The sequence below is a fragment of the Diabrotica undecimpunctata genome, chromosome 5 (assembly GCF_040954645.1).
Source record: "Diabrotica undecimpunctata isolate CICGRU chromosome 5, icDiaUnde3, whole genome shotgun sequence".
NCBI classification, from domain to species: Eukaryota; Metazoa; Arthropoda; class Insecta; order Coleoptera; family Chrysomelidae; genus Diabrotica; species Diabrotica undecimpunctata.
Window position 1 is genome coordinate 45,758,617 of NC_092807.1, and position 23,215 is coordinate 45,781,831.

At 31.0% G+C, this 23,215-nt stretch overlaps 1 long non-coding RNA gene across 1 annotated transcript; it reads right to left on the bottom strand.

The window, feature by feature from the left end:
- Nucleotides 1-8,894: 8,894 nt before the first annotated feature.
- On the bottom strand, nt 8,895-18,769 carry LOC140440610 (uncharacterized). The gene is made up of 3 exons (XR_011950884.1): nt 18,529-18,769; nt 18,228-18,350; nt 8,895-10,050 (listed from the first exon to the last, which is right to left on the bottom strand). It is a non-coding gene; the product is annotated as an uncharacterized lncRNA (long non-coding RNA).
- Nucleotides 18,770-23,215: the final 4,446 nt, after the last annotated feature.

Sequence of the window (23,215 nt, forward strand, 5' to 3'; positions counted from 1 at the left end):
TAGTAATGTTTTTATCGTTTGATGGTTAAAAAACAGTTTATGCTTATGCTGTTAATATTGAACTAGTTAATAATAATATTTGCTGTGCATTTTAAAACTAGGTACTTCAGTTTAATTTTAATCTATATAACGACTTAACACCGTATACATGATTACTATTGTTCAAAACAAAAATGTCCTCCACTGATTCTGCCGATGAATTAGTTGAAAATACATGGTTTTCGAGTCCTCCTCGAAAACGAACTAAGACTTCTTAGCGCTGAAGTGAAAGAAATAATTTTAAATGTATTTAAATATGAAAGAATAAAAAAATCCCAAGTTAGTGATTAAAGACATTGTAAAAAAAGAGGCGAGTAAAGTTGGAGTTTTTGATCGAAGTGTATTTACGGTGATTAAGGGATATAAAGTAATCATCAGTTTGCTTGACCAAAAGTATGTCTGACTCGAGAAAAAAGTTTGATAAAAAATGCAATTAGAAGACAGGTTCATAATTTTATTTATGAGAAATGAGATACCCACCGTTAATAGAGTTTTAAAGGAGATGAACGATGATTTTGATATGTCAAAATTAAACGAAAACCACATTTTATTGAAAATTTAAAAAATTTAATTTTCAATATTAACGTAGGGAAAGAAGAGCTCTTTTATTAATTATAGACGATATTGTGGTGTAGAGACGAGAATATATTTAACAGATAAGAACTTATAGAAAAGAGAAACGCAAAATTTATTGTCTGGATGAGACATGGTTGAACGCTGAGCATACAAAATCTAAAATTTGGGTAGACACTACTGGACGATTCGAATGTAATTATAATTTAAAAATTTTTCTAATGCCCTGTGTCCGTTTCTTGATAATAAAATAGAATGTTGAAGTCGTGGAGTAAAATATAGTTTTATTGACAGCTACTGAATTATTACACTATAGTTGTTGTTGAGATAAAATTGTTTAACCGACTGCGTCTCAAACTAGTCCCGAATATATTTATAATCTCACTAAAATGCTACGATTTATCAAATAAGTGTATTGTCTTCTTCATAGAACAAAAATCTTTGACTTTTGAAAGCTGGCAAATAAAATTTGAACCGAAGAAATGATTGCAAGCATTTCCTCACTACCTATTAGGCAATCTATAGTTTGCAAGTTGAACAAACTGTAATTAAGCTACTAATCGATATAATTATACACTGTAAAACTATAATACACAATAATCTTAATTTCCTGAATTTTTAGAGATTAGATTAGATTTAATGGACTAATTTGTGATTGAACAACTACAGTCAAATCATCTAAACAAGATCCTTCAGGTAATTTATTACATTCAACATATTTTAAATCTCAAAACTTACAAATACTTTAAACTTTTAGGAAAAGGTAAAAGACTATATATCCATTATTGTTGAAAGGAGGCAAGCGACATTTTACAAGTTTTGAGAAAAACGCAAAAAACTATTCTAAGCTTGACTACCTTATTGTTGATTATTTGTTTTTAAGTAAACCTAATCAAATATTGATAAGTAGTTATATTACAGTAAAACAAGGTCATTTTTTCTTTTTGTTTTTGATTAATTGTTATTTTTGTACATGTCACTTAGCCCCTTTCAACAACTTACAGAAAAATAAAACTTTTTTTTTTTCAAGAAATAATGTTTATTTAGCAAAACTCCTTAAAAATGAAAGGGTATAGCTTATTTCCGTTTATTTTGTAGTTGGCCACTTAACAACATCGTTATAAAAGGGTTGGTGGTTTTCTGTAATATATTTTAACACCCTTTAAATATTTCTATTTTAACACCCGTTTAATTATTTATTTTGATTTTTTTAATCGGAATCTTGCCCTTATATGCCTTATTTGACAGCCATCTTACGATGCCAGCATTGGGCATTCTAAGGTGAAAAGTGTTAACATTAAAAGGGCTGTTAATATTGGTGGAAGTACTGAGAAATCCAGGTTTAGAGGCATCATGTTTAAAGTGGTGAAACTGTGAATCCGAAAAATTTTGTTTGATTTCTTGGTATGCCACTTTTGCTTGTCTCTAGAGAAACGACATTTTATAAAAGTTGATCCACCAATTTTTAAAATTCACCAAGTCAGAATCTTTTACTTCCATTACAGTAAATTGTCTACTCACACTTGACGTAAGTATCAATTTAGTACACTCAGTGCAGAAAAAATTTTGTCGAATCGCTTTAAAGTTTTTTGACAGTGCCAAAATCCCTATCGCAAGGCAAAAACGAGTGCCGTCTAATGAGATAAATCTGTTCAACTTTTTTAAATCTCGTTTCAACTAATGTCATACACATTCTGATTACAGTATTGTTTTTATTTTGCATTTTATTTTTTTATATAATGCAGCAAGAAAAAACACACCTCGTTGGGACCCTTACTGCTCTGACCTTCGTGATACATGTAATACAAACTTTCACCGGTTTTAAATTTCTGAATATTAAACACGCTTACAATCAATTGTGTAAGGGAAAACAGATCTTATACGGGAGTTTCTGGAAGATGGAGTTTCTGCATATAGTGAAACGATAAGGCTAATAAACTTTCATTAGTTTTGCTACGATTTTCGGCCTCCTTGAGATACATATAAATTTTTTTGGCTCTATGTTTGTGGACGATTAACTCAGCAGCAGCAGTCCGTTTGGCCGCATCACCAAGTGAAGGACTTTTAATCTTAACTCCATGTTCCTCACACTGACAACATGTATCTACCTGAGGTCGGCCAAACCGGTAGTTAAAGTGTTCTTTAAAATATTTCACGTAATAATCATATTTTATAAGAATCTGGGTGTTTTTCTTTAAAAAGCTGATGCATAAGCTTGACGTTAAATCGTGCATCTAGATATGACATCAGTCTACCAGAGTAATGTGTATGTTTAAGAGGAAACGATTTAATATGTTGCCTTATTAAAATATTGTTTTCTTCAGGAATTGCATGAACCTTCACATGGTGGCCCCTTTTGTTACATGGTGTTTGGTTGTTTCATAACATTTTTTTTTTATTTTTTGTACTCTCTTTTTGGAAACACCATTTAAGCTTAGACATACTTTTTGACAAACACGAACCTTCATGTTATCAACAAAAACAAAATGGAAATAGGTACATGATTTTTTCATTATTTCATTTTCAGTGGTCCTGAACACTTCTGGCCTTTACCAACACTACGTTTTTCTAGAAGTCCTTGTAGATATAAATCCTACTCATCTTATTCCGTTTCTGTCGTCCTCTTTTATTTTAGTAAAACATTTTAAGGTCCATCTAAAAAAACATAACGATGCAGATAGGAAGTTAAATTAATATAAAAAAAATGAACTTACTTGCATGCTAATCCAATTTTCTTGTTCGAGACTGTTTCTCCTTTGTAATTAAGATATGAAATGCCTTTTATTCTGCTCTGCTTTATAGCATTTCTCTTATATTTGTAGTCATGTTTCACACCTCTCTTCCTGTGTTTAACTTTGGTTTGTTCACTATTCACATGTTTTCCATTTTTATGTTTTGCAAACAACAACAGAACTTATCAGGACAAAGAAAGTATACACAATGCAAATGACAGCCTCGATTACTCAGCACAGCAAGAACCATTAAACCAGGTGATGTTTACTTCGTACGTTGTTGAAAGGTGGCTAGCGACATCGCTTGCCTCCTTTCTACACTAAATGCAGTTTCGAAGTATAAATTATATCCATGCAACGCATAGCGCTTGCTTCCTTTCAACACCAAATGATGCGTATATATATAAAGAGAGAAGGATTTGTACTATAACTCGAAACAGTAGAAAATGGCGCTTATCCCCTTTCAACAATAAACGATTCCAATATTTGCCACATTAGCAGCAAGAATGGATCGGTTCCAAATGCCTTCTGGGTATTTGAGTCAAATAAGGCTGATAATTACCAAGAAGAGATGACAGGTCAATCTTTTAAAAATTGGTTTTCCATTGTCTTATCAATATTAGAATATAAATCTATCATTGTTCTTGACAACGCAATGTACCATTCTCGTAAAATAGAGAAAATACCAACAAGTGCATCTAAAAGAAGCAATATCCAGAATTGGCTCTGTTCCAAAAATCTTAAATTGAATAAACCTATGCTTAAAATACAGCTCTTTCAACCGTAAAAATACATAAAAATGTTATTGAAGTACGTAATTGATTAAATGGCAAAAAACCCAAAATAAACTGATATTGTATCGTATCACTGTGAGTTAAATCCCTTAGAACTCATCTGAGCAAGTATTAAAAATGATATTAAAGGAAAGACACCACCTTCAAATTTTCAGATACCAAAAATCTATTTTATACTTTAATTTCATCAATTACGCCAAAAGCGTGGAAAAATGTTAAAGACAAAGTAAAAAAGGAAATGTGGCGGCTGGAAAATATAATTGAAATATATGTATTTTTATTAAGAACAAAAAACTAAGCGTTTTGCAATATTTAAACTTTTTGGAATTGTACAAACAACTATAATAAAAATTATAAATAAAACTTATATTTTTTAAAAACACTTTTTTGAGATAAAAAATAATTTCTTGGTTTTTTTCGCCCTATATCAATCAATCAATCAATAATCTCTTTTTATTTCCCATTAAAAAAAATACAATTTTCTCTTTTAGTGACATTTGTTCTCCTTGGCACATGCCATCAGGAGGGTTGGCAAACTAATATTATTCCCTAATTAATATACAAAAAATTACACTAAGGCTCATTACATCTAACAAGTTTATTAAAATTAATAAAAAATAAATTAAGTAGATATTCATATAAATGTAAGTAATAAACTAAATGTGTATATCCTACTAAGTAACACTTCGCCCTAGACTAAACAGTAATAACAAAGTATAACAGTAAGGTATATATTGCATTTAAAATTATTGAATGTGTCCCTTAGAGGGGGTGAAAGCTGTTGATATAATAATAATAATAACAAGATAGTCAAGATAGACAAGACAGATAAAAAGATAATAGCTATTCGCAAACAAATTATTAATACTAATTTTAATATTTTAATACTATTGAAATAACACCATGGTAATAGATTTAGTAACTAAGTCATACCTATACGCCCATGCGTCCCTACAATAACCTGCTAACTCAGCCTTTCCCTGTCTCATCATTGTAACTACTTCCACTCTACTAAGTTCATGTCTACCCAACCACTTTAACCTAATATGTCTTAACACCGAACATTTTCCCAAAAAATGTATCACATCTTCCCTTTCCTTCGTGTTACACATTGAGCAAAACCTTCTTTCATCATTTCTGCCAGGTCGATCATTCAAATATAGAACTCCACATCTTAATTTGAAGAGCCATCGAATGTCCCCAAAATTTTCCATTTCCAGTAGATAATGCATGTTTACTCCTTATTCTCGCAGTTCTTTGTAGTGTCCACAAAAATTTGATTCGAGTGCCCTATTCTCAGCCTGACGCTGTAACTCCTCCTTCTTTTTTTCTATCATATTCTCAATCATACTAGGCCAGCTTTCTCTCCATTCCCATTCACACCTTACCTCAATTCCAAATTTGTCTCCCATGCTCATCCAATCTTTCCACCAGCCACACCTTGCTCTTATCATTTCTTTCAAAAGAAATTTTGGCAACCTATCACTCGAATATCCTAGTATTTTTTTTAACATAATTTTGATGTAAATTCATTGTATATAGACTGACTCTAGCAATACCTGTCTCCAAATCTAACATAAAGTTAGGACAATACCTTGGACAAGAGAACATTTTTTTTATATAAAATCTTCTGATTATTTTCACCTCATCGTACTCAAAAAGACCCCATACCTGAGACCCATAAGTCAAAATTGATCTTATCACCGACTCATACACTGTTACTTTAGCCAAAAAGGGTATATCAGCCTTAGACACTAACCTACTCCAAGCCGTGTAAATCGCTACTTTTGCCAAACTCTGGCGCTTTTTTAGATGAGCTTTAAACGACAACTTGGGTGTTAGTATCATTCCCAAATAATTATAGTTATTCACTACCTCTAATACTCGATCATTCAGCTTCCAAGATTCCCCGATCACACCACCTCCTCTTCTGAATACAAGAATTTTGGATTTATCTAAATTGATTTTTAGATTCCACATCCTACAGTATTTTTCCAGTTCATTAATCATCCGCTGTAGCACCTTCGGATTGATTGCCATCAAAACCAAATCATCTGCATATAATAAAAGTCTTATAATTAAACCATTTATCTCCAAACCGCCTCCCAATGCGTCATGCAGGTCATTCACAAAAAACGCAAACAGTAATGGACTTAAAAGACATCCCTGTCTCACTCCTACATTACAGTTAAACCATTCAGATAGACCTTCCCTTGACCAGACTGCCGATTTTGTACTTGCGAACATACTTTTTAACAAATTCAGCACTTTAGTAGATAATCCTAAGCGACTCAACTTGTAAAAAAGGGCCCATCGATCAACTGTATCAAAGGCAGCACTAAAGTCCACAAAAAATGTATAAACATTTTTTACTCCCCGTGCATGTTGGATGTTTACTATACTCGTAAGATTAAAAATGTTATCTATAGTTGAATAGCCAGTTCTATATCCTGCCTGAAACTCATTTAAAATGTTATTATTTTGTACCCACGAGGTAAGTCTGGTTAAAGTCAATGCCGCAATGAGTTTGGTTACTGCATTTAAGAAGCTAATACCTCGATAACTTTCTGCACTTTCCATATTTCCTTTCTTATAAAGAGGAAAAATTATTGCATCATAAAATCCCCGAGGAAAGTTTGGTTTGACGAAAAAATTATTAGCAAGCCCAAGTACAAGCACTTTTCCGTTTTCTGGAAGAAACTTGTAGAACTCAGCAGCAATTCTATCCACTCCTGGTGCTTTATTTGGTTTTAAAGAATCCAATGCTATTTGAAGTTCTTCCATACTAAACTGCCGGTCTAAATGTTCATTGAGGATAAACGGTTCTGCATACAACACAGGATCTGCTGTTATCTCCGTATTCAAATGTCTTGCAAAATTTTGCAGTAAACTATTTAAGTTAACACCTTCCCCAATGGCCGAACTTCCAAACTTATACAGTCCAACAGCCTTCCAATATATACATATGGTTCCTATTGTCGCATATCAACTAAAAACAATCAGGTTCTTTGTCTCGCATTTTTGCAAAATTAAAATATAAATTTCGTATTTTACAACATAACACTTCTCGCCAAACGAAAAGATAATATTAAATGCGGTCCTGTGAGAGGCCAGCATCTGCTAATGTTTACGTCCCCTGCGTAACTTATTGAATTTTAGTATAGTTAGTTTTTTCGTTTTTTCTTAATACTAAATGTTGCGGAATTGTTCGGTTTATACAATAAGCGCTTCAATGAGCAAAATATGAATTAAGAAACGAACAAACAATAATAACAGTAGTAGGGATGAATACAGAAAATTGGGAAGTATTATGAAGGGAACATGCAAAAAAAAAAAAGCAAATAAATTGAGAACAAACTTAAATAGATGGAAGAAAAATTCGAGAAAATGAAATAAGCTCTTTCCACTAGGAAACAAGGAAAATGGAAAGAGAATATCAGAAAAATAACCCATAACCCATCAAAAGAGTTTCAGAATTGACTTACCTGGATGTAAAAATAGATAAAAAGGGACACGAAAAACGGGAGATAACTGGAAGAATAACAAACGGTAATAAAAGTGTGGAGCACTGCGAGCATTAATGAAATCCAAATATGTCTCAAGAAAAACCAATGTTATGTCTCAGTGTCACGTGGATGAGCAATAAAAAAAGGGATAACAGAATAAATGCTATAGAAATTATGTTTTGAAGAAGAAGCTGCAGATTAACACTAATGGACAAAATGAGAAATGAACGAATTAAGTAGAGAACTGAATGAATGTGAAGGACACACTAAGTGACGAGAAATAAAAACGAAAATTACTACGGTATGGACATATGTGAAGGATAAACGAGACAAAAATATCGTTGAGAACTTGGAAATGGAAACCAAATAGAAGAAGGAAGAGAGGACGTCTTACATTACAGTGAAACGGACAAATAAAGACAGCAATGGAAAAGAGGGACCTCACTTAAAAGATCTATACGATCAAAAAAATGGAGATTGGTATATGGTAAACGGCAAGCAGAATATGCTGTGTAAAGCCACGGATGAGTAAGTAAACTAAGTAATGAGCATTTTTTTGTTATTAAAAGTGATTGTCTTAATTTAATAAATGTTTTACTAATGTGTTGTTTACTCAATATGTTTAATAATAAATAAAATAATTTATACTACTGAGCTTTTCATGGAATGCAGCAATATTTTTAAATACCGCACTAAAGGAATAGAATGAACTCCCTTCCTTCCTAACCCGAGATATGACAAATACCGTCATATGCAGATCCTATAGTAAATTACTAAATTATTACAGTACCTTATGCATATGCCAATAAGTTGTGTAAACTTTAAAAGATATAATTAGATACTAATAAAAAAATATATTGATAACTAAAGTAAATATTAATGTATATAGTATACTGTCCTCCGGAGGCGTGTCAGCCGGGAGCTGACAGCCGTGCCGGACGCATCAAGGAATTTGGATATTGGTAAAAATACTTGGGAATTTCAAGTTTGGCCAAATCCAAATTTCTAATTACCTCGATGCAGGGAAATTCCACTTTTGCTACGTAAAACAAAAGATTTGTTTTACATAAAAGCAGGTAGATTTTCCCTCATCAGTCAGTCGAGCTTGCCTCTTCTACTGTAGACCTAGTCGGTGTTATTATTGTTCCTACTAAGTTATTGTTTTATTTCTGATTTCCTATATACCATTTTTATTTTAGCATTATCGTATATTCAGACCTTTTCAGGTTAGAATATTACCATTGTTTAAATAGGACTAGTTAGACAATTCTTATGGAACAAACGTTTGACTTTTACTCTGCCGTCATGTAGCGGCCTCTAGTCATAAATTTAAAAAACTATTAACAGAAACTTAATTCTCGGTAGGATTCTATTCGAGTATATTTTTACCTGTCTCATGACTAAGGCAAACCTGTACACGGATGCCAGATTGTGAAGAAAATATAAGACTTTAATAAAATGCTTATTGTTATTATCGTTGTATGCGTCTAGTGAAAGATAACTTGACTATTTCGAGCGAATATTTCAAATTGTTTTTATACTTTGAGACTTGCTAAATCTAAATCGGTTAGTAATCTATTTAAATAAAGTAGGTAAATGCTGACTTTTTTTTAATTTTTATTAGTTTATCAGATATTTATTTTGGTTATATGATTTGCTAGAAAAGGATTAAATATTTAATTGAAATACACTCGATTGCTATCGTCTTAGAACACTCATGCGGAGGTTTATTTTTTAGTCAAGACTTAAGTTTTATCATTGTTTAAAAAAGAAAATCTTTTTAAACAATGGTTTTATGTATGTTTTGAGAAAATTAAATTTTCAATCTTTTAATCTTTAAAATGACGTTTGAAAATATAGTAAATTTATGGGTATGGTTTTTTGATAATGGTTTTGAAACAAATAAACACATCGATATGCCACAACAAGAGGCAACACATATTTAGGGACAAATTAATCTATGTGTTGGGATAAAAGGAATAATAATTAACAACACTTTAATAAATAGTATCCTTTATTTTATTTATTTATGTATTTTATAATATAAACACCAGTTTTGTATTTCTGTTTACATAAATGAGAAGTTTAAATGAATGAGCTGTTCATTAATGAAATAATTTTAAATTACAAAGTGATAAAGATACAATTAGTGATAAAAATTGATTGTAACATTGTTTTCATGAACTAAAATAAGCAATGTATGTAGTGCGAAACACTATTGGCACCGTGGATGGTTGTTTTGCTATCGAATACGTATGAAAAACGCGTGGTGTCGTTAACAAACCTTCCTCTTCTACCTCACTATATTTTTTTGGTTTGCATTTAGATAGTTTTGGTCAAAATGCTTACTGCATAGAAATTTTTTTTTTAAATCGGGTAGCTCCAGACTTTCCAATGCAGCATTACCTACAACAATATTATTATTAACACAACTGAAAAAAAAGCAATTTTCTGCACAATAAAGTAAAAAAACAATTTAAGTTCTGTATTCAAAATATAAATAACTTGGCAGTTATGCCAACATTTTTATATATATATATATATATATATATATATATATATATATAAGAATATATATATATATATAAGAGTAAGAAAAAAGAAATTTTTTAGATAGGAAAAAAAAGATTCCATAGACTACCAAAAACAAATTTTTTTTGGTAGTATGGGTATGGGTATGGGATCTAGTCTTTCACCCATTCTAAGTAGCTATATCAAGGATGATGTTATCAGTGATTGTATCAACAATTGTACTTTTTTCATTCCTTTTTTTAAAGATATGTAGATGATTTAGTTTTGGCACTTCCTAAACACAAAATTATTGAAATAGTCAACATTTTTAAGTATCATAATCAACATATACAATTTACAGTTGAGGAAGAGGTAGACAATTCTCTAGTTCCTTAGAGTAGGTTTCAAATCCAGTGCTTTATACAGGTTGGTGAATTGTTTGCAGTTGGTAAGTTTGGTATGGTTGATTCATAGTTGTAATAGTCGATGCTTCTCTTCTAGTTATGAAGTCTAGGGAGAGATGACCAATAAAAGATTGAAGTTTATGAAAAGTCGTTTTGCTCTTTTGCTCTAAGTTTTGTCAAGTATCCTCTACCGACTTTTTGAAAACGAATTTCGAGATTCGTTAGCTAGTTGAATTGGAGTGACTTCAGTCACCCCATGGTTGGTAGCTTCTTTGGCAAAATGATCTGCTGTTTTATTACCAGTAATTCCGGTGTGAGAAGGCAGCCATATGAGAGAGACTGTTACATCGTAAGCAGAGAGATTTTGGTATATGTCATGAATGTTTTGAACTAATAGGTGCTCAGTGAAAATTGTATTGACTAAATGGATATATGAAAGAAAATCTGAACAAATGGCAATATGTCTGTTTTGATGTGAGATACATTTAAAAGCCAACACAATACTATATAGTTCACCTGTGCAAACGTTGCATATTAAGGGTAACCGAGATGATCTTACAAGTTCATGTTTAGTGGTTACTGCACAACCAATACCAGTGGTAGTTTTAAAAGCATCTGTATAGAGAATTAATTTCTAAAAATGCTTTCTTTATAAGAAGGTTAGAAAATTCAAGTTTGTTAAAAATAGTGAGTGAGGTATATATTGAAGGGATATCTTTAGCCCAGAGGGGAAGTAAAGGTAGAGGAAATAAACTAGTCAGAAAAAGGTCAATATTTTTAAGTAGTGGACAAATTAATTGAGGTATAGGTTTTATGATAAGGTGTTGGTTATTGTTAGTGGAAGAAGACGGCATTGTGGCAATTAGGGAATGAACAAGATTAAATGGATTTGCAGATGTTGATGCAGCATACGAAAGTAGAAGTGATTATCGTCTTAGGGTAGGAGAAAGTTCATTAGACTAAAGCGAAAAGCGCTCAGACCTAGAAGTAGTTTTATTGGCAACCCATTGAAGATGACTGAGGGTTTTAACAATGTTCAACCTTTTAAAACAATTGATTTTAAGTTCAGAGATTTGATTTTTTCAATTTAATCTGGAGTCAAACATAAAACCGAGAATTTTACAATAATTAACACCAGAAAGTAGAGAATTGTTAAATAAAATTTGGGGTAAGGGAGTGGAAATCCCTATGGAAAATTTTATTAATTTGGTTTTGCTCTCAGAGAGTAATAATCCTAGTTCGTTAAATCTATCTTGAAGTAGATTTACTACACTTTGTATAAGTTTATATGAGGATGGGACAGATTTAAGATGGCAGTAAATGATTAGGTCATCAGCGTATTGAACATATTTGATGGGAGGCAAATTTCGTTGATGGCAAGAATGAATAAAGTTAAACTTAATGCAGATTCTAAAGGGACACCTTAATTTTGAGGAAGAGATCGAAAAAGTTTACCCTTGGCAAGGACTTTAAAGATTCTTTCAATTAGATATTTTTTTACAAATGAGAAAATATTACCATTTAAATTATAGTGGGAGTTTTTGTCAATGATTGCTTTTCTGGAGATTGAATAAAATGCCCCTTCAACGTTAAATATAGTTGCTACGACATCTTGTTGATTATAGATTGCTTAAGAAATGTGTGTTTGAAAAATAAAAAAGTTATCAATAGTAGACCGATTACGTCGGAAGCCGGATTGAGCGTCGGGAATAATATTATACTGTTTAACGAACCACGTGAGTATTTCATTGATCATTGTTTCAAGAAGTTTGCAGGTAATACAAGTAAGAGAAATCAGACGAAAGATATTGGAGTTATAGAGGGCTGGTCAGGTTTTTTAATTGGAATGATTATAGAATTGCGCCAAACATCTGGGAATTTTTGTGTGTTCTAGATAAGGTTATAAATTTCGAGAAGTTTGGAGAGAGATGTATTAGAGAGATTTTTTAAAAATATATAAGGGATATCATCGGGATCATCAGCAGATTTTGTACATGAAAACAAGGTAAATTTTAGTTTATTTAGGGCAAACAAGCCGTTCATAAACTTGACATCGTGTGGAGATGACGAGATGGTGGAGAAAGATTGAGCGCGTAAAGAACTGGGAGTAAAAGCCATATTACTTTTATTGAATCTGTCTTCAACCCCATTAGCGAGTGTGTCAGAAATGAATTGACTGTCAGAGATAACTGTGTTAATTTATCTTTAAATGGGAATAAGCCACAATTAAAGGTTAAATACGTTTATTGACGTTTCAATTTCCACTTCGGAAATCGTTCTCAAAATACAAACATTAGTAAATTTACTAATGTTTGTATTTTGAGAACGATTTCCGAAGTGGAAATTGAAACGTCAATAAACGTATTTAACCTTTAATTGTGGCTTATTCCCATTTAAAGATAAATTAATTTAAAATGCCACAAGAAAATAGCTTCAGAACAATATTATGATAACTGTGTTGTTGAAGAAGATGATAGGAGAAATAGTTAGGATATAGGAATGAAGGATGACTAAATTCATAGGATGAAGGTTAGTTTTATTGCCTTGGATTTGTGAAACAGTTTTTTTTATAAATGAGAGTGGAGTTATCATATCCACTGGTAACTTTAACATCCTAATATATAAGACTAAATAATGTAAACTAAATTGTAACATATAACTTTTATCGGGTTTTTACCCAGATATTTAGTGGCTCAAAAAATATACACCTAGACACTGATGATGGAATATGGATTCCGAAAACAATTTGTCTTCATGACATAGCCCGTTTGGGTTTTTTAATTTATGTACCTTTTATAAAGAATTTTAACAAATTTTTTTTTTGTAATGATCTTTCTTTTATCTTAGTATAGATTAGGGCAAGACCTTTCATTAACGATTGTCAGCGGTATGTCAGTGGTAAATTTACTGGCTTCATTTAGAGGTTCGTTGGTGCCTAAGGAATTTTCGAGAAATTTTTCAAGATAATTCTAGAAAACCCTAATTTTTGTGTTTTTATAGGATTTGAGTGCAGCTGTTAGTTCGAAATAGTTTATAAGAAAGTTCGGATGATTGGTATCTTGTTGTGAAACTGAGGATGAATAATGAAAGGGCGAAGGAAGAAAAGAGTATATATGGTTAGGTCCAGATTTGTTGCAAAACTTTTATTTTAAATTTTCTGCCAGAATCTTGGCTGTCTCTTAATTGTCAAGGATAACCTTTCGATTAAAAAAGAGATTGGATATTTTAAGGTTATTTTTTGTTAACATTTTTTTTTCCAAACTGGACTTGGACTAGTATTTGATGTACATAAAGTTTTCTTACTTAATTAAATATCGTGTCTAAATTTGGCAAAAGATGAAGTAAAAATATACAGAGAGCAGAAAAAATGAATAAATGCGAGAGAAAGAGAGAAATTCTATTCATCATGTATGCTGTGATTAGATTTGACATCAGAAGATTTATCAGAGGATGCACTTATATATACTCTTGTAAGTCGGAGATAGGCTGTTCTTTTAACTTTTTTAAGATTCTAGTGATACGGTTTTTTAGTGATCTTTTCCTTGTACCTATGTAGAGCTGCAATAAGTCCTTTTGAATACCATCTATGTTGGAGGATTTTTAAGCTTCTTGTAGTGGGGTGATACATACAAAAGAGTTCTCAAGAAATGTAATAAGTTGCGTGGAATTGAGTGTAAAATTAGTCGGATTATCTTTGTAAATCATTTCTATAGCGGAAATATAATGAGGTTTCATCGAGTAATCCAATCAAAGATTAGATTTGGACATTTTTTGGCTGGTTTCAGTGGCATTGAAAATGTCGAAGGAGGAAAAGAACTTAATAGCGCAAGAATACCGGATGAAGATAGATGGTAGGAGTATCATGAGGACTGTCATTGAAGTGTCCCCTTTTTTGTCCTACTGCCAACATGGGCTTTGAATTAGTACGACGAGAGATGGATAAATCCATAATGGCAGCCAGGATGGATATGCAGTTAACAGAGATGGACTCAATTTCCGAAGATAGAAATTCTTTTGATGAAGTTAAGGATTCAGGATTAAGGACTCCTTAGAGTCAGCTGAAAATGAAGAAGAGGGAGGAGCATTAGCTGCAATGAGTGTGTGATCTGGTCAACTGGAGACTTTGCAATCAGACTCCACGGTACGACCCGTAAGCTTACAAAGAAAACACTATAGTCTGTCAGAGAATAAAAATATTTTAAAGGATGTATTTTCATGGTTAATTAACAGAGAAGATTGCACTTCGAAGTTCACCTTGTCAGCTATTTCAAATGTTACCCTAGGAAAACTCATGATATATGCATATTGATCATCTGATGTTCCGTATTTTTTAGGGACTGCTCGATTAGGAATGCGGGATGGAAGGAGATACATTTAAAATAAGGATTCTTTTGGTCGCAGAAAGAAGCCTGCAGATAAAGATGACGGTGGAATTAATTATGACGTTCGGTGTATTAGTTGATCAACGATGTCGGTAGAAGTGAGGAACATGCAGATTCGATTATTCGAAATGCGAGATGTAAAAGTAATATTTTTTGGATAAACTATTTCACCAATTTCTTTAATATATTTAAATAAAACAGTATTCAAAATGGAGTGCATGACAATAACTTGTTCCCTTTTAGAAAACGAACGGGAAGGAGGTCTAGAGACTGCGTCAACGACATATGATTTTGGGTTGGAATTGAAGTTGTTTTGTGTAAATGTAAATATTAAATTGCTGTTCATGATGTGTAGTCCTGGTTACCCAGACCGTAACACAATACCTAAATGTGAGTACCTAATGGATCCTCTTCCAAACTGGAAAGAAAGAAAAAAAGGATCTCACCTATTTCTTGGGATTTTCACTGGTTTTCTTTAATTACACCAATATAGCCGCAATTAAATTCAACTATTGAAATATAAAACCAAATTTGATACTCGTTTTCTTATCACATTGCAATTAAAGAACTTCGCTTCGTATTGTTAACTCGTCGATGAATTACTTTATCTGTTTAACACTGTTTAAATCTTTTTTAAATCCGTGAGGAACTTTAAAAAGGGTGTTTAACCTTTGACAGTTATTTGACGTTTTTTAAATCGATTATTTGAAGCTTTATTTATAAACTTCAACATTTTATTAAAAAAACAGTTTTAGCTTCTAAACATGTATACTACTTTTGATATTTTTCATGTCATACGGCTGTACGTAGGCTCAATGAAAAGCTGGTGTAAAAGCACAATTAAAAAAAAGCAGAAATTTCCATAACCAATAACAAGAAACAAGCTGAGAAATTGCAGCGGACAGATCTCCCTTGCATTTTTCTGTGGCGATATTTTACGAGTACCATTATTTTAATGTTTCAAAACTAATTTACGTCTTCACTGTGTATACCATATATAAATCGAATTATAAAATTTAGATATTCTTTTACAATGTGTTCAATTTTCAGGTCTTAATGTTAATAAACAATGAAAATATTGGCAATTTCTTAAATAAGAAAAAAAATGCTATTTGATTTCCTCTGGGCCATAGAAGGTTTTGGTTTTTTTTTTAATGTCTTTTTTTTATTAGCTTTATATTGAGCCTACATACAAGTGTATGACATAAAAAAGTCAAAGTTATTAGAAATTTTTATATGCTAAAAAATTGTTATTCTTCAAACTGATTTTTAAAAACAAATTTAATATAATCTTGATGTTTTTTTTTAATAATTTAAAACGAAGCCATAAATCGATATCTATTTACAAAATAACCCTAGAGTGACTGTTTGGACAAGTACAGTTGTTTAAATAATCGGTCTCCTGGATAAACAAATTGAATAACTCATAAACTGTATGGTCGTTCTGTATGATATTTAGCACACTTTAAAAACTCATTAACTGCCATAATTTTAAATAGTTATTACATATCGTTATGCAGAAAAGAAAGTTATTTATATTTATATTATTTATATTTATATTAACATTTATAAATTTTACTTTAAAAATAAGGGTTTTTAAATTATCTCGGTCAATTCTTTATGTATTTTAATTATAAAAATATCAATATTAGAAAACATTTTATGATCTATAACTTTTATTTTAACCATATATCTCTAACATGAATAAGAAACGTTTTATGCTCATAAACTTTTTTCACTTTTTACGATTGTTTAATAAAAAAGCAAAGCAAAATTAGCTGAAGTCTTCACATAATTGTCATCAGCTACCCCTCATATACCTTTTAGAGACTTTAAATACCTGTTTAAGATTTTTTCAGCTTTTTTAGAGTTTTAGATCATAAAAAGTTATGTAATTTTTGAGAGTATCCAAATTAAAATACATGAAACTATTAACCGAAATAGTTGCAAAAAAAACCTTATTTTTGCAGTTGTTTATAAATTATAATAACTCTTTTTTGGGCAAGGACATGTAACATAGCTCCTTGAAATTATGGAAATTAATAAGTTATTAAAGTGAGCTAAATATCAATCAGAGCAAATAGTTTATAGGTTATTTAATCTGTTTATAAACATTTATAATAACGTTGATATCGTTTATGCCACAAACTTATTTAGAGGCTTATGAAAAACTGGTGAAAAACACACTTTCTAAAAAAAAACAGAATCTTTTATGACCATTACTAGGCAAGAGAGCATTTTATATTTAAAACCAAAGCATTTTATTCTTAAAATCATACTTCCATTGTCTATTAACAGTAAGAACTGAAAATTGAAGGGACCCTAAATGAAGATCTGAATTGTGCGTTCCAACTTACATATGGCATATGCGGTAAAGAAGTAAAAATTTATAACCCGTTAAAATGATGGTATTCGTAAAATACCGCTTCGGAAAAGTAGAATGGAGAACCATTTGAGCTCGTTTTTTTTTTAGATTTGAACTTTTTCAAAATGAAGCGCGATTGCAAAATTTGCAATATCTTGGCTTCTGTGGCACGTAAAACATATTTTTTTTTTAAACTGGGATAGGTCAACAAAAAGTTGTTTACATAATCGCTTTCTACGATAAACAAATCCTCACTATTTTTATTAGTTACATTACATACCATTATGCAAAAACAAAGTTATTAAAATTTATAAATTTCTGCAAAATCAAGGGTTTCTTGCAACTATTTTGATGAATTCTTTATATATTTTAATTTAGAAACTCACAAATGGAAGAACTTTTTGAATCTACAATTTTTATTTTAACTATTTTTCTCTAACTGGATAAAAAACATTTATAGCCAAAATCACCTGTATGTCTTCACAGATTTATTATTAACTAACCCTCATATATCTTTTAGAACCTTCAAATATCTGTATAAAATTTTTACGTGAAACCAATAATTTTTTCCCAGATGGACCTTTGTATAAATTAGTTCTCCGATAAAGATGAACTTATTTCTACTTTTCAATACAATAACTAAAAATAGCTAAAGAAATACATATTTAAATATCTAATACTTTGTTTATGTTTATTAACTTGTTTATTCACTAATTTGTTTTTCCGAAGTTTATTATATCATAATTATAATACCAACGAAAACGTAAAATTCAAATTAATGCATCTCGAATATGACGCGTGCACACTGGCGATAATAAAAAATGATGAATGAAAAAAAAAAATTAAACATTTTTTCAAGTTAATTACGTAACGGAAACAGTGTAAAATAAAAGAATATAAAAAAAGTTTCTATTTACTTACCAGAGTGTAATATCCATCTTTGACAAGCCGAAGGATTTTTGTCGGAAATCTGAACATTCTTAATCCATGAATATTGTATGGTGATAAACCACATTTGTAATAACAACAAATATTTCCGGCCATCTGTAAAAAACCATTTATTTATTATGGAAGTAACATTGTTTTAATTTAAAATCACTTTTTTCAAATATTATCGAATGTATGTAATATCCGGTAAAATTTATTTCTAAATACCTAATTTGTTTTCTCATACAATGTTTTTTTATGTTTTAAACACATATAATTAAAATGTTTTACTTACCTCGGACCAAATTTTTGTAATACACTTCCAAATAAAATAAAATATTTAAATTCTTTAAACTTATTTAGATATAGGAAGACTTAGAAACCACAGTACGTTTATGTACAATTTTAGTTGACACCATATTTACTAGTTGATAGTAATAACTCTATTTTAAATGAATATCTTAAGTGATTCAAGGTCTGTTTTTTGTAACATTTTTAGTTTAACAAGTAAACCTGTTGCTACTATGTCAGTGAAATATTGCAACACTGGTGAATTTAATTCAGTGGATCAAAAATGGACGTTTAGTTTAGTCCTTAACTTTTTCACATAGCACCATCTAGTATAATGTATATCAAACAAACAATGGTATATTAAAATCTATTGAGACAGAAAGAGTGGTGACATCTAGTGACTGTCTCAATTAGAATCAAACAAATTTATACATTGCGTTGGCTAACTAGTCCTATTTAAACAATGATATTACATTGATCTATATTTGTTCATGTACTGATTATTTGACATTTTATTTGATTATTTTTTGATTGTTTATTTTCTTGTATTTGTATCTAAGCTGTTCTTCCGTAAGTTAAGAACACTTAGGAATATTTATCTTTCCTTTTCTATTCGATATATTTGATTTTGTACTTTGTATCTAAGTAGTTCTTTTCGGTAAGTCAAAGAACTCTTAGAAGTATATCTCTGATATCTGACTTGTTATTTTATTGTGTGTCTAAGTCGTTCTTTTCCGGTAAGTCAAAAGAACCCTTAGAAATATTTTCATATCGCATTATTATTTCTGATATTTTATCTAAGATGTTTTCTTCCGTAAGTTAAGAAAATACTTATATATTTGTCTATTTCATTTTTCTATTTTTTGCTAAGCTGTTTCTTTCGTAAGTCAAGAAACACTTAGCAATATTTTCACATCTTTTCTATATTTGATTTTTCTTATTTTCTATTATAAGTCGTTTCTTCCGTAAGTCAAAAAACACTTATAAATATTTGTGCATTTATTTTACTATATTTGATTTTCTTGTTTATTTTCTGTTCTAAGTCAAGAAACACTTAGACATATTTCTATAATCTGTTTCATTTTTGCATTTCTCGTTTTATATTTTGAGTATTTTATTTTTCCACTCTAAGTCGTTTCTTCCGTAAGACAAGAAACACTTAGAAATATTTCCATATTTTACTCTCACATTTACATATTTCATTTATCTATATTTCTGTCCTAAGTTGTTTCTTCCGTAAGTCAAGAAACACTTAGAAACATTTTTCTTTGCATTATATTTTTATACCATTTAATTTACTTGTTTACTAAGTTATTCCTTCCGTAAGTCAAGGAATACTTAGATCATTTTTACCTATCTGTTTTCCATTTTTGCTCTGTTACTTTGTAACTGTTCCTTGGAACCGTTACCTATAACAGATATTTGTCACAGGAAATGTTATTTATAACAGCGGTGGTATTTAACCTTTCTACCAGCGACAAACCAAAGATGGTGAATACCCGATCCAATTCCGGGGATAGGAAGAAGCCCGAAGAGCCGGCGATGGGTCCTACAGGCCCAAATGCCCCCCTCGGCAACAATACAGAGATATTATAAATAAGAGAAGATGCATAAATAAGTATCAAATAGTTTTAAGTCTCAGTGATAAGGGAGATAGTTGAAGGTGCTGTAAAGCTCTAAAAAATTGTTCTCTAATTGGTAATCTCTGGCTGACTATTGGTAATTTCCACAAATTAGGGGAGAAACTAAACCAGCATCTAAATATCTTTCTTTAACATAGGATAGATCAACTTCTCCGATGTGGTACTTACTCCGAATCAGAGAGTAAAATTTGAACACACAGATGAAAAATTTAACGTTAAAATTTTACTCTAGAATAAAAATCTGGTCTCCTTCGGTTCCATTTAAAACAGCATTCAATACTTTATTACATGTTACTTAAAAGTATCTGTTTTTCTGGTAACAAAGAAAGGAAAACGACATGAGCGAGTCTTCTTTGATTATAAAAGTTTAAAAAACGTAATATGAAAATAACTATTTTGTAGAAATGTAACAAATCTAGATTTTTCTAAAGCGTATATTTAAAATATGAATGAAAATTATATCTTAAGAAGACCATGAACTACACCACTGGTTATTGTTACTACGTGGTTAAATTATCTCCTCCGTTTTCTGCCACAAAGGCATAATGTGCATTTTTCTGAAAAGTTAATTATAGACATATTTTTTTGGTTGGCAAAGCAAAATAATCGGTGAGTTTCGCTTAGTTGATTTTTTCACGATGACCATTGTCATGGTCTGTATTCGAAAATTATACATATTATATAGTTACAAACGTTAATAAAACTAGGTTAGAAAAATATAATTTGCTCAAATTATGAAGACGTAAAAAACAGACAACAAAAGTGTATCATATGAAAATGTTTGTCTAGGAAATTACATTGTAGTTTTGTAGAAGGACAAGAATGCGTTCACTTGTTACTTATTAGATACATATAAATGAACTTTCATTTTATATGTAGCATTTACATTAGCAATTCTTTTAAGTAAATAAATTTATTTACATTGTTATATTAATGACCTGTTGTTGACCTATCTTGACATACTTTATATCAGCGTTTCCCAAACTGTGCTCTACAGTGCATCTACAGGTGCTCCGCTATATGCGATAATAAACGGTTAAACATTAAAAAAAAGGTCCGCTATAATATGGCGATATTTAACGATTAAACGTTAGAAAAAAATAGATAGGTAAGAGTTTCAAAATTAAAATACTGGTTTCGATATGCGCTCCTAATATTCTAATATATTCTGGAGAGCTCTGTGGACTCCGCCATCCTGGTCCTACATCTGGAGTTGCTGATCGGGACGCTCAGATCTAAGAGGGGAACAGTGTAACGAAATAGCCCATCTCCGATACGTCATAATTCTTAGAAGGATAGATCTAGAAAACGTAAGAATTGGCATTTCAATAGCGCCCGTCTTTCGATGCAGTTTCGATGAGACGAATTAGAGGTGGGACTACCCCAGAATATTACTTACCCCAGAACATAATACTTTTGGTATGTTAGGAGTAGAGTTTAGTTGATAAGATAGTACCGAACTGTAAAGTTATAAATAAATATATTTATATAAATTCGAATCGCTCGATTTATTTAATCTTGCTACAATATATATATATATATATATATATATATATATATATATATATATATATATATATATATATATTATAGACAATGCTTAGGAAAAATCATTGAATCAAATGTAGGATAAAAAAAGCAAGTTCTGTATTTCAAAAAATGGCTGTTATTAAAAAAAATGAGGGTACGACGATGTTATATCTTTTCTATAGGTACTTTTGTACGGAGTTGAGTCGTGGACTCTTATAGACGCTTTTGCAAGAAAATTGAGGCTTTCGAAACGTGGCTTTATCGTCAAATCCTAAAGATATCTTATACCGATCCCGTTAATAATCAGGACGTTTCATTAAGAGTACAAAAAGAAAAAGAGCTGTTAACCAGAATAAAAACAACTAAAATCAAATCCCTCGATCATATCATTAGGGGCAGCCAAAGATATGGATTGCTGCAACTAATTTTACAGGAAAACGCGGCCCAGACAGGCGAGGAATATTCTGGCTGAAGAATCTACGGACGTGGTTTAACACAACAACTACAAATATTTTCAGAGCAGCAGTGTGGAAAGTACAGATTGTCATGATGGTTGCCAACATCCGAAACGGATACACACTACAAGAAGAAGAATTAGTGATATTTCAACAAAATGTTATAGCATAATGGTCACTTTCGCTGACAATACGGTGATCATGCATGTGGAAAGCTCAACCGGAAAACTCTAATCTTCTATTAACAAAATTGTCATCTGTATGAGGATATGGCGCATAAAACTTAACAATTGGACGCATATTAACATGAAATTACGCAAAAATTCAACTCAGATTAACTTCACAAATCAAAAGATTTCACAGTAACGAATCTACATTACACAAAGAATACACAAAGAATGACTCTCGATATCATACTTCGGTAGAAAGAACATATTAAGAGAAAACGTAACGAACATCCAGCTTAGAAAAATGTATGTAAACAAGACTATTCTATACCATTTACTGATAGTTTGTTAATAAACCAAATCTATTAACTCCGTTAATTTAAACTATTTCTACTCGGATATGTCAAATGTGTTTTAAAGATTAATAGAATTTGTGTGCGATATTCGGTATGAGTCTTCCATGGTGAGAAACGTGTCTACCATTGAAACCATTCAAGTTGGGAGTTGAAGTTTTGGGAATTTAACGTGGTGAATAGTTTTAATAAACTCGATTTATTCGATTATGAATTTTATGTTCGCATATTTTCAGTGTTTGTCAGTGTTTCAGGTAGATTATCCGAGAGAAAATTAGGGTATGATGTATGAAGGACAAAATAAAACCCTTTTTTTTAGTTTTTGACAGCCCTATGTATTTAAAAAGAGTTAAACATAATGACGGTATTAGATTTTTGTTTTGATACAGGGCAGCGGCAAGCGGCTTATACGTATTTCGACCTCTTTAGGTCTTATCAGAGCGGTATATGCCACTGCTCTGAATCGAAACAAAATCTATCCCGTCGTACGCCAATAATTATCGAAATAACTCTAATTAACGAAAAACAAAAAGAATTACTAAG